The 13,492-nt window shown below is 36.7% G+C and overlaps 1 long non-coding RNA gene across 2 annotated transcripts in view; it reads right to left on the bottom strand.

Moving 5' to 3' along the window:
* LOC131827018 (uncharacterized) overlaps positions 1–1,334 on the bottom strand; it is a 66,897-nt gene extending 65,563 nt beyond the window's left edge. For both annotated transcript variants that reach the window (XR_009351852.1, XR_009351853.1), the window contains exon 1: positions 1,254–1,334. This is a non-coding gene — a long non-coding RNA (uncharacterized LOC131827018). The remainder of the gene's footprint in view (positions 1–1,253) is intronic.
* Between the last annotated feature and the right edge of the window lie 12,158 nt (positions 1,335–13,492).

The raw sequence follows: 13,492 nt of genomic DNA, 5'->3' as shown, positions 1-13,492 counted from the left end.
ATCTCAGAAATAGTTTTACTTAAAAGTTGTATGTGCGAAGCTTACTACATTTATACTAATGTAGACTTGGTTTCATGTGAATGACCTAGGAGCACATCTTTTCTATTAGATGATGCTAGGAATCAGCCTTAGTGACATATCACATCTCTCAAAGATAACACTTTATTATTTTAACTCTTATCTACATAGCAAGTCAAGCTGATAAATTTTAGGTTAGCTCAGTGACACCACTGAGCATTTATTAACTATTGCAAATAATTTTACATGGACAGATAATGGCTCCAAGAATAGGTGGTAACCAATTACAGCGCTCATGTTTGTATTTTTCTATCACTGCTGAAAAGATAAATAAATTAAAAATTTTCTACAGAATCTATAAAACCTGATTATGCAAAGTTAAAATTGTATCCATATTACAGAACCAATATAATTTTATACCTTTTGTGGATAGAATATACAAATTCAGAGGACATTCCAAAACAACATCTGTAGCTTTCATCTTTAAAAACCCCTCAATCTTTCAGTTTGTTTTCATGGTATATTCTATTAGCTCTTATTTGAAAATTAAGAATATACTTCAGATTATATTGAACTCATTAGGAAGAGAAAATCTATTTTTCATTAGAATTCCAGTGGTAACGACAGTAAGAGCCAGTAACTTAGTAAATACAATAAAGTCTCTGTGGAAATCATGAATGAAGAACATATTTTTAACAAGATTAACCATGATGATGATTTCCAGGAACGTTATTTATTTTCTAAATTGTCCTGCTTCAAGAAAGCCTCTCCGGAAAATAATTCAAGCAATAAGACTTTAAAATATTAAGACATAAGACATTCAATATATTTTCTTCAAACTATATTTCACTGACTTAGTATATATTCCAAGTAAGAAGGCATTAGTTTTACACTTAGAATTAAGACATTTTCATTGGTTCAATAGTCCCAATTAAGAAAAACCTATACCTTGCTGAAGTACTAAGAAGAGTTATAAGATTGAAAATTGTCCAGTATTATTTTCTACTCCAGACAATAGTATTTTGTGTGTTTCAACACTCAGCTCCTGCAGCTAATTGGTATATGATACAGATAATAGGTCTCTTAATACTTTGAACCATTGGATGTGTATCCAATGTAACTTACGTTCACAAATAGAGGAATACTTTCAGTTTTGCATAGAAATGAAGGATGAGGAAATTTAGAAGTTAGATTTCTGAAAAGACAATTTAAAAGATTCTCGTTTAGATATTTACCCATGTGTTAGCTCCTTGGTAGCCCTAGTCATCCAGTTTGCTCAGAGTTGCCTTGTCCTGTAATAGTTGACTGGAAATGGTCCCACCTTTACCCTTACCTTGGGTCTCACATATAATTTTCTTGTTTCCCCTAATGCCACTCCCACCTCCCAACCCACTTCCCAGTAGATGTGGTGAAGATCAGGGGGTACATTTTTCCTACTTTACTTCTTGTTCTCAGTTCCTACTATTGTTAAAGTATGTCTTTTACATCCTTCCTCTTCTAACCATCCTTTAAAAAAACAAAAAAAATATTTATTAAATTAAGAGAAAGAGAGAAAGTATGTGAGCATGGAACTGGGAGAGGGTAAAGGGAGAGAGAGAATCTTAAGCAGACTCTCCACTGAGCACGTTGCCCAACATGAGGCTCGATCCCATGACTCCTAGACCATGATCTGAGCCAAAATCAAGAGTTGGATGCCTAACCAACCGAGTCACCCTGGCATTCCCTGGCTAGCCTCTTCTATCCATTCTGCACAGACCCAAATGTGAAACACAAGTGTTTTTATACCAGGAAGTGAAGTTAAAAGATTTGGGTTGTATCTTAAGATACAAAGACATCATAGCACAGCAAATAATATCACATTGAAGAAGAGACCTCCCTGTTCACTGCAGTACTCACCACTAGCTAATAATTTTGCTCAGGACCTAGCTTCTGATGACTTCCTGGGCCATCTTCCCTACTTGCTGTTATCCCCCACTGCTTTTCCTGGTCTTCAAACATTTGATTCATCCATTTATTGCTGAAGTAAAACATTCTTTATACTTTATTATGCAGGCACCATTTTCTTTGTCCAATTTTAAGCTCATTTTAGACAAGCTCCAAATGCAGAGACAATGATGACTTACCAAGATGTTTTTGCTTAACAAAGCAGTTGTTCCATGAGGAATTGTCACCTGCTTTTGAGTTACCTGCCCACCCAACCACATACAGGTTTTATAGCACATTCTAAATTTTGAAGGCTATTCAGCCAGAAGAGAATTAAGTTTTGAAGAGCCTTAGAAAGACACCTGGCATTTATTCTCATATTCTTCCTATTCCCTCCTGACCATATCTAAATCCCAAAACTTACTGATTCTATTTAAAATACCTCTCTTCCTTCTGCTGCTACCCTAACTCAAACTAGCATTATTTTTCCTTTTTACCAGGTTAGTATAATAGCTTCCTAACCTGTAGTTGGGAGGAAATATTATCCTCTATCAATTTAGGTCCATATGATTGGGGGCCTATGAATTAATTGGTAATAGATTAACAGGAGAATTTATTTTCACATTCATGGGGGAGCACCCCACAAGAAGTGATTCCCTTCTTACTAGGATTAAGAGTTTCTTACTCTTACAACTCTACAAGGAGTAAGAGTTTCTCTACCAGCTCAACAGAGGAGGGTGAATTTAGGGCTTCAAAAGTTGGAAGGTTCTGACAAGACTTGCTTACACAATTTTTTGGAATGTTCCAGTGCCCAAGGCCAGTTGTCTGGCCTCCCTGACTCAAGACTTCCCTAGAGAGGAGGTTTGTGGTAACTGACTCTCATAAAGCCCTGCTTTAGTCATAGAAGAGTAGCGCAGATAAGATTTCTTTCTGCAGATGTTTTCACTTTGAAATAATCTTCATACCATCTTGCTGGGTTTTTGGTCCCTATACCATGCCCTTACATTCAGTCTTGTTTCTGCAAATCTGTTCTCCACATTGCAGCTGGAATGATATTTCTAAAGCACCTGATCATGACACACCCTTTCTTCAAAATCTTTACGTTGCTTTTCAATGCCAAGGATTATGACTTATAATCCTAGATTTACCACTTGCCTACTAAAGCTTAAAGAACAAAGGAATAAAATTGTCTAAGTCTAGCCTATGTGGCCAGAGTTTATTTACATGGTAGGAAAGGTAAAGCAAGGTGGGTAAATGATATACAAAAATATTAATCTTTAGTGCCATCCCACATTTTGGATCTATGTTTCTCAGATTTTATTTCTAAAACCAGTGCTTTAGGCAGTGTGCCAGGCACCAAATCTTTTTCTCTTCCCTTCAGTTTTAATTAACATTTCATTCCTTTAGGGCCTTACTGAAATGCTTGGCTAAGTAAGTTCATAAGCTTATCCTTATGAGTGTTAATAAGTTAATGTACTATGCATTTCCACATACAGTGTTTCTATTTTAATAAGTTCCTTCATGATTTATTCCACAAGATGACATATAAAAGGCATTTCAGACCCTGAAGCAACAAGCTGGAGGAGAAAACTTGAGCAAATGGGCTTTTGAGCACCTCTTAACTCCAGGTTCTTGCTCGCTTAGGAACAGAAGGGGCCCTGAAGGGAAGAATTCCATTGCCTTTGTATGATCTGCACCTCGCAGGCATGGGTTTCCTGCTGCTCTGTGTGACCCTATTGTGTAGCACAACTTAGGGTGATTTGCTATATAGCTATGCTTCATACTTATGTTGTTGGGTTTTTTTTTTTTTTTGCTTTATTTGAATCTAATTTACATGCCATAAAATTCACTCAATTGAAGTGTACGGTTGAGTAATTTTTAGCTATTCTTCGTTGTGTAACCATTAACACTATCTAATTTTCAAGCATTCTCATCATCCCAAAACAAACCCTGTACATAAATGGTCATTTCCTGTTCCCATTCCCACTGCCCCAATATAGCATAAGGTAATACATAATCTATTCTCTGGCCTTATAGATTTGTGTATTCTGGATTTTTCATATACATGGATCATATACTATGTGACCTTTTGTAACTGGCTTCTTTCACCTAGGATCACATTTTCAAGATTTATGCATGTTGTAGTATGAACCTTGAAGTACTTCATTCTTTTTTATTTCTGACTAGTATTCATTATGTGAATGTACCACCACTGTTTACCTTTTCATCGGTTGATGCACATTTGGGGGTAGTTCTACTTTTTGTCTATCATGAATAATGCTGCTATAAATACAGGCACACAAGTTTTTGTGTGGATATATGTTTTTGGTTTTCTTGGGTATATATCTTGCTATGGAATTGCTGAATCATATAGTTATTCTATGCTTAACATTTTGGGGAACTGCCAAACTGTTTCAAAAGTGGCTATACCAGTTTATATACCCATCAGTAAGTATTAGGATACCAATTTCTCCACATCTTCACCAACACTTGTTATTGCCATACTAGTAGCTGTGAAGTAGTCTCTCATTATTGGTTTGATTCCACTTTCCCTAATAACTAATGCTGTTGATCACCTTTTCTTATGGTTATCTATTCATAAGAAATATCTATTCTTTGCCCATTTTTAATTGTGTTACTTGTCTTCAGTTGTAAGAGTTCTTTATATATTTTGTATATAAGTTTTTTGTAAGATATATGGTTTATAAATATTTTCTCCCATTCTACTGGTTGTTTATTTATTTATTTGTTGGCTTCTTTTGAAGCACAAAATTTCTTAAGTTTGAGGAAGTCCAATTTGCTTGTTTTGAAATTGTATCCAAGATAATATTGCCAAATCCAAGGTGACAAAGGTCTACTTTTATGTTTTCTTCTAAGAGTTTTATAATTTTAGGTTTTAACTGTAGGCCTAGAACCCATTTTGAGTTAATTTTTTGCAGGTGCTGTGCAGTAGGTATCTAACCTTATTCTTTTTCATGTAGTTATCCAGTTATCCTCACAGCATTTGTTGAAATTACATATGCTTTTATTTTTTATTTATTTATTTTTTTCAAAAAGGTTTTTATTTATTTATTTATTTGACAGAGAGAGAGAGATCACAAGTAGGCAGAGCAGCAGGCAGAGAGAGAGGGGAAGCAGGCTCCCTGCTGAGCAGAGAGCCCAATGCGGGGCTCAATCCCAGGACCCTGAGATCATGATCTGAGCCAAAGGCCAAGGCTTAACCTACTGCTTACATATGCTTTTAAACCATACCTAGGAGGCTTTTAAGTTAGCAGTTATATTAGCTATCTGTCACTGGGTATCTAGTAAGCAAATTCAACCCTGAGAAGCTTCAGGTACCAGTATCGGTTTTATAGATTTGTACACACTGTACATCTCTTCTTCCTTCTGAATAATTTGTGATTTTATTCTGTTGAATATTTCAGGTGCCTAGATTTATTTCTTTCCCAAAGTAACTATATCATTTGCTATATTTAAGGTTAGAATGAGTGAGAACTGTTACAAGTAATTAAACTTGACCTACAAAGAGCTATCAATTATCCATTCATTTCTTCAAGAAAAATTTATTGAGTACCTACTATATTCTGTGCCTTGGACATAATGCTGAGAATATAGAGTAATGAACAAAACATAGTCCTTGTTCTCAAGGAACATATTTTAGGGAGAAGAAGCCAAAAAATAACAAAGGTACACAGGTAGTATATAACATGTGAACTGTTGATACATGTTTAGGAGAATATTAAATTAAAAGCATTTAAAAAATTAAATGTATAAGCAGAGAAAGGGAGAGAGTGATACCTAAAGAGTTGCTAGTATATAAAGAGTAGTCAGTAGTCAGAAGTCTCTTTGATTAAAACAACTTTTGATCAGAACCTGGAAGGTTGCAAGGAGCCATCTATGCAGATTACAAAGCAAGAGTGTTCCACTCAGTGGGGATAGCCAAGTGCAAGTGACCTGAGGGGGAACATGCTTGGCTGAGCTCAAATTCTCCCTGTCCCTCTGTATTTCTAGTGTAAACAGCATTATTTCTGTATATATCCGACTTTCACCATACTTTCTTTTCTAAAAATAATTTGCCACCATGAACTGTACATTATACCATACCTAAGAAGATTCAGTTTGGATAATGTTTCAAAATTAGATAAATTTAAGAGTAAGGCAAAAACAAGAGAAACAAAACATTTTCCTACATTACATATTGCAGCCTGCCAAAGCATACTTCTGGTGTTGCAACTTCGTTTCAATTCACAAACTTAACTGAATGCCTGTGGTGATGTTTCCCAAATCATAATTTGTTGGCCCATATTTGTGGTTCAGAGCTTTCACTAGGGACCTGACAATGGTTCAAGCAGTTGAACATGGTTAGTCAGGCTTTAGAAATTTATGATAACATGTTTGCATTCTGACAATCCAGAATGTAATGAATACCACTGGGATGACTCAAGTCCAAGGAGCTGTATGTTAAGGAATCTGTATGGCTTATGAACAGCCCACCTTGAGCGTCATCATCTGTGACACACTGGGTGTGTATCATGGATCAGTCCATCACTTATGCCACACATATAACCAGGGTAATTCAATGACTCATTGGAGTTAATGTTAGAAAATCAGGTGTAGTTGTCTATATATCATGTTCCCACTAAATATCAATATCCAAAGAAGATATATTTGCCATGAAAATTTCAATACATTTTATAGCCATTAGTTTTCTTAAAAAGTCATCACTTTTCAGGAGTAATGTCCTGAAAATCAATGCCCCAACCTTACTCTATTCCTCCTTGCCCATTTTTGTGATCTCCATTTCAGATTACCTGAGGCAGTTGGCGAATCTTAAATAGGCTGAATATATGAAAGCAAGATGCTTTAACACCTTTAATATTTAAACTTGGAATATTCTAGAAAGCTCTAAATTAAATTAAAAAGCAATCATGGCATGCCCTTTTGTCTTTCATAAAATATATTTAATTCCTACCCACTGCCTAAGGTAAAATAATCCTTCTTGTCCCTGAACTTACATTAAAACCTTTTTCTCTTGCCTAGCATTTCTTATGCCTCATTTTGCATGTTGTATCATATATAATACATCCCTAGACTGCCATTACCTAGGAGCATATCCTAGGGTTGTAGAGAATTCTTAATAAATATTTACTAATGTATTATTGGTTATTATGACTTAGAAGTATTAGGAATATAAATATTCAGAATGATCCCATGGTATTCAACTTTGTTTCTATTTTGTTTTTTTAACCTTGTTTGTTTAGTTTGTGTGGCTTTGTTTAAAAAAAAAAAAAACTAGGAGAGGAAGAGTGGGAAGAAAAGTTTAGAGTGTATTATTCCTTTAGAGATATTTTTTCTTTGGTTTTACCTGCCCTGTGGTCAGAAATAGATTACAACATGAAAAAAGAAAAAGTTATATTGAGTTCTAAAGGCTATTTCTTTTAAATGTGGCTGGAATGATGGTCCTTAAAGGGTGTCACCAGATTAAACCTGCCAGGTAAGGAAGGTGGAGCTGTGTGGGAAAGAGGCTTTGTTTAATCAGGTTGTATAAAGTTTTGCTGAGACATGTTGGGAAAAGAAATCCAAGGTAATGTGGACTTAGCATGAAATCACAGACTGAAGCACACCTTAAAAAAGTTAGTGCTCTTTTTCCATCCTCTTAGAAATTCATATACCATAAAATTAACTCTATTTAATATTTACATACAGTCTCTTCCCTAATATTCATGGGATTTGAAAAAGAGTATGAGTAGAAGCCCATGTATAACATACCAAGTTATAAATTGTGGTTCTATCCTCTCACCTTAAAAAATATACGTTAGGCAAAGTTCAAATTTAAAATGTTTGAAACCTTGGAGTTTCATGTTTAAAAAAGTAGAAATTCTGGGAGAGTCGACTTGAATGCCTGCAGCCCAGCCTCCCTTCTTTTCCCATTCTCAGCTCCATCCCACAAGATGAGAGGTCTGAAGACAAGGCAAGAGATCTCAAAGTTATGATCATGGCCAGATCAGCACACATATCCATGTCTGATCTGCTACAAACAGTTGCTGGTTGGGCATCTCTCAAGCCTTAGGGTGTTTCATATAAATGGAACAACCCATGCAATGGAAACAGTCCTGGGGTTAGAAGCTGAAGCAGGCTCATGTCCATTTGGGTGGGAAATTCTGGGATACTGTGTAACCAGAGAAGGCATAGAAGGAGGCATGTCTCTAGTTCTGGATGGGCACAATCCTTCAGTTCCTGAATTCTTAAGTCTTGTGCAAAGATCTGTAGTTAGAAGTTGTGCAGAGAGAGTCTCTGAAGCCTCAGGTCCAGAAAACAGAAGCCCCTCTTGTGTGTATGTGTGTGTGTGTGTGAGCGCATGTGTATAGATGTGTGTGTGCTAACCACTGTTGCCTATATATTTTTTAAAGATACAGTAAATTTAACATATAATCATGTATCCATTATCTAAGAGAGAGGTGTAACCCTCTGGATGATCTAAAAGGATGAGCACTATATCACATTTGTCACTGGGTGCACTGCAGTGATTGGTAAACTGTGGATATCTATATACTTCAAATAAATCATTCCAATTAGAAGTTAATGAGATTTCAGTCCCTCTCAAAGGGGCCTGGAAAGCTGTCAAGTTTCCTTTATCTATGTACTGAAGGATCAACTTCATTTCACTCCTTACAACACTGCTCTGCACTGTGGGAAGATGAAGAACATTATCTCCTGCTGAGCAGAGCAGAGACAAGGGGATGCCTCCTTCATTTAGGTGTTTCCTACCCACACTGGTGGTTTCACATCTCTTCCCTTGAATGCCCTCGTTCTTCTGTGCATTTTGGAAGTTTTTCTTAAAACTTTATAACCCTTTAACCTATGAGATGCCAATTATCTTTGGCAATGAGAAAGTTGAAGCTTAATCTTTAGCCTTTTGAACAAAAAGTATTGAAGCCCTAACTATATTTACTTTTGTGATACAGTGATATTGGAAAGGAGATAATCAAGAAAATGTAGCACAGAAATAAGAAAAAATTGTCTACGGCCATACCACCCTGAACGCGCCCGATCTCGTCTGATCTCGGAAGCTAAGCAGGGTCGGGCCTGGTTAGTACTTGGATGGGAGAAAAAAGAAAAAATTACTTTTTATGTGGGATTGTGGCTTTTAATTTTTTAAAAGGGTATTTTCCAGCTGGCGTCTGTATTTTGGAAGTAGAGAAGTCAAAGACTTGAGGGTAGGTAAGAGGAGAAGCCATCAAAGTATGCAAGATGCACTTCAGTATTTCTTAGTAAAATGAATCAGGTGTTTGAGCAGATATTACAAATACATGTATGTGAACTAGTCAGGTTTTAGACTACATTTAATAGTCTTGGATAACTTGAAGTGGTAAATATAATTTGTTGTGACCTCATTTGCCGGAATCTGTGATGAGTCAAGATAGTTTACTGATATTTTAAGTGATTCACACCCTGGATCATGATCATTGTAACTGTTTGTAGGTTTCCTTATTACCCAACCATGTTCTCCAACATTTTTTACTTTGTGAGGAAGAAGGTGGGTAATTGGCATATGTAAACAAACAAAGGAAACAAGAAGGAGTTCCAGGTCCTTGGGGACAAGAATATCTCATTCGCTCACCACCTTGTTTCCAGAACATAGAATCCAGAATGGCCCATAGCAGTGTCCTCAGTAACTTTTTGTTGGCTGACAAAAGAATAAATGAATTAATGGAAGTAATTTATATCAAGCCCAGGGATTCGTGTTTTGTATATTGTATGGCATTAAATCTACTGCTACAGGCAAATAAAATGTGAATAAATGAGGTTATACGACCTACAAGAGATAACACAGCTTGTGAAATGATGGACTCACCAACAAACAGCTGAAATTTTATTATTTCTATTCCCTCATAATATTTCTGTGTATCACAAATTCAAATCTTGTTAGCTTTAATACATACAGAGATATGGTAGGTAGTATATAATTAGTAGCCTCCTTTCAAGATTACCAGCGTAGTTTGAAATAGAGAAGTCAGTCATCTATGACTGAAAATGGCCAAAATCTGCACCAAGTGATCCTGGATCCTCTGCTTCAGTGAGAAACAGAATTCCCAGGCTGACTTCTGACCTCTCCCTGGTAACAATCAGCAATAGGGACCTGTCATGGCCACACAGAGCAGAAAGAACAAAGTGTTACCTGTTCTCCAGAATCTTTCTTTCCAATTTGCTCTGACTTCCTGGACTCTGGGCCTTGGTTACTTAGAACGATGGTCTTTGCCAGCTGTGCTTGGCCTTACCTGACTTCCCTGGACTGCAGCCTAAAACAGAACAACTTTATGTCCCTCCCAACTTTGTGCCTACCTCCCATGGCCTTCCTGAAGCTCTCAAACTATGGTATCTGCCAAAGTCTACCTGGCTAGTTAGACTCCTCTGCGTGTTCTCTTGGCTTGCATAACCTCATAACCACCCAATTACAGAACTGCAGAAAACCTTAGGAGTCCTAAAAAATAATTAGAAAATAAATTAGCTCTTATTCTAAATGGTCTTCTCTGTTATTGTATTATAATACTTATGTGGGTCTTCCCTGTGTTTGGGTAGGCCTGAGAGATGAAACTTCAAGAAGCCTATCAGGTGACCATCTTCTTTTATCTACAGGTATCTGACATTTGCAAAAGGACTAGAGTGTGTATGTGTGTGCATGTGTAATGTATATCGGATCAACTTTGCATTGTTTTGCTAAGGTGCTGTTAAATGTTAGTTTGAACTGATACCAAATGGGCTTGTAAAAAACAAAATGAAATTTGAACTGTAGTACTGATGAAAACCAAACACACATCAGATACTGTTCCTGCTATTAGCAACAAGCATCTTTACATGGGATGAGATATTGATGGCCACAATTTAAGAAGCACAGTTTTGTTTTTGTTTTTTTTTTTTAAAGTCACCTTTGTAATGTCTTTAAAGACCTCTTTTACTTGTCAAGGACAGAGACAGAGAGGGAGAAAATATTAACAGGCTTTCCCTAACAAGAACTCTTGAGCTAATGTTACCTAGACTGTCTCACTGTAATAGAAAGCATACTTGAAAAAAATTCATTCTTAAATGTGAATTGTATTAATCACTGAAATTATGTCAAAGTTCTTACAGGAAAGATAAAATATTTTCTAGTTTTTAACCTGTGAGACTGAGCATCAGGCAGATACAATCAGAAGTTGTTCAACTAATTTGTTTTAAACACTGGTTATTCAATACTTGGTTAAAATTTTGCTTACCAAGACTCAGTCTGGAATAGTAAAAACTGTTAATTTCAGAATGTCTTAGATTCAGGGCACCTGGGTGGCTCAGTGGGTTAAACATTTGCCTTTGGCTCAGGTCATGATCTCTGGGTCCTGGGATTGAGTCCCATGTTGGGCTCCCTCCCTGTGTGGAGTCTGCTTCTCCCTCTCCCCTGTTCCCCCCCCCCCCCCCCCCAACTTGTACTCTCTTTCTCAAATAGATAAAAAAAATATTTTAAAAAATTTTAAAAAAGGGGGGCACCTGGGTGGCTCAGTAGGTTAAGCCTCCTGACCTTTGGTTCAGGTCATGATCTCAAAGTCCTGAGATTGAGCCCTGCATCAGGCTCTCTGCTCAATGGGAAGCTGCTTTCCTCTCTTTCTCTGCCTGCTTCTCTGCTTACTTGTGATCTCTCACTCTCTGTCAAATAAATTTAAAAAGTCTTCAAAAATAATAATTAAAAAAAAGACTGTCGTGGATACTACTTGCATATTGTAGTCAGATTGGTTTACATTAAAAAAAAAACACATTGTTTTAGAACACATCACAGCTAAAATGGCATTTGGGAGTCTTGTGAATTCAGGTGAAGGCAGTATGGCTTTTAAAATGAGCAGGGCACTGGGAACAAGAATGACAGTTGGCTTCTGGTTCTAGCTTTGCCAATAATTAGTTTGGTGAGCTTGGGCAGGTCATTTGACTTCTTTTGGCCTTAAGTGTTTTTCACTATAAATGAGGAGCTAGGCTCTGATTCCTAAGGTTAATTAAAACTATGAAATCATGTGATTTTTTTCCTAGAAGTTTCTATCAAAATACACATTGCTTTTTTACTTATTTCTGGGCCCATCCTAAAAGTATTACTGGACCTTATCCAGTCACAACTTTGGCAAACAGTACAGCTACAGAAAAGCTACTTGCGTCACTTGATTTTATTTTTTAACGTTCAAACAATACCTGGCATATAAAGAAATGTTCTTGAATTATGACTGGCACTACGATACATGGCTAACTGCACAGAGAATTTAAGCAAACTATACATATGGTCAGGGTGCAGGATAATCTGCAATAACCTGCATTTGTGAACCAAACCAATGTTGTAAATTGTGGGTGTGGGATATATGCCCAAAGCCCAAATGTATAACACAGTTTCTTTATGCATATATTCAGTTTTGTTATTTTAGCACAGTTTCCACTCTCCTACTCATTGGTTTTTCCACTAGAATGCACACATACTCAGCAATTTTTTCTAGCCCTCCCCCTCCTAGTCTTCTATTGCATTTACCACCATGGTCTACCCTTTATTCATACACTCTTTCATTTCTGTGGCATTACTCAACGTTGTACATTGGCTTTCACTCTTCTCTCCACACATTAAATGTAGGTGTAATACGAGATATATTCCCAGACCCTCTACTCTTCTGTATTGAGTCTTGCTCCTTTAGAGTTTTCTTAACTAATTGTCACTAATGTGTGGACAGCTCCAAAATTAACATCTTTTCTTTTTATCACTTTTGTACAGTTTAAAACTAAGTGCCCACTGACTATATTCTCATTCTTTCATTCACTAGACAGAGTACATACAATGAGAGGACCATTTTAGGGCCTTTGGAGTATTTGAGAAATCATTTTTTAAATATATCCTTTCTAGGAAGATGTGTTATGTGATATGGCTCAATACTTGTTGGATATTTTTAAAAGCATTCTCAATTTTTTATAGGACTAAATTGGAAGTCCTATTTTTAAGGAGTTAATGACTTGTGTTTTTGATGATTTAGAAATTACTTAGGGAAAAAAGAATTTTAATAAGTGGTTTTTAGATTGTATTAATTTTCAACTCAATCTTACAAAGATACAGATATAGTGCCATTATTTGAAACACATCTGTAGTCAGATTACTCGCTTTTCTCTTCTTTCTTGTCTAGCACTCTGAACCACCTTCCATGCCAAATCAGGTCTCCCCATCTCTGTTTATATCATCTTTTGTAACTCAGCCTTAAAGCAGAGAAAACATGGCTTTTCCCTTTCCCTCTTGCCTGGACTCCTGTATCCTGTCAGGTAGTACATGGATTCTTGCTTCATCCTATTTTTCAAAAGCACCCCTCTGCACTCCCTCTGCCCCTCCTCAAGTGAGAACACTTGCAGCTGCCATGTGGCAAGGGTCGTGAGTTCAGTCTCAATTCCTAAGTCCTTTCCAAGTCCCTCTTGACCCCTGCCAGCTGAATCCTTGTGAAGTGTTTTATACCATACTGTCCTATCATCAGTAGCTCTCCAGTGACTACAGCGTGACCTCTCCAATGAC

This window comes from Mustela lutreola, chromosome 3 (genome assembly GCF_030435805.1).
Source record: "Mustela lutreola isolate mMusLut2 chromosome 3, mMusLut2.pri, whole genome shotgun sequence".
NCBI lineage: Eukaryota > Metazoa > Chordata > Mammalia > Carnivora > Mustelidae > Mustela > Mustela lutreola.
The sequence above is the reverse complement of the archived record's forward strand: the minus strand, read 5'-3'. Positions and strand labels throughout refer to the sequence as shown.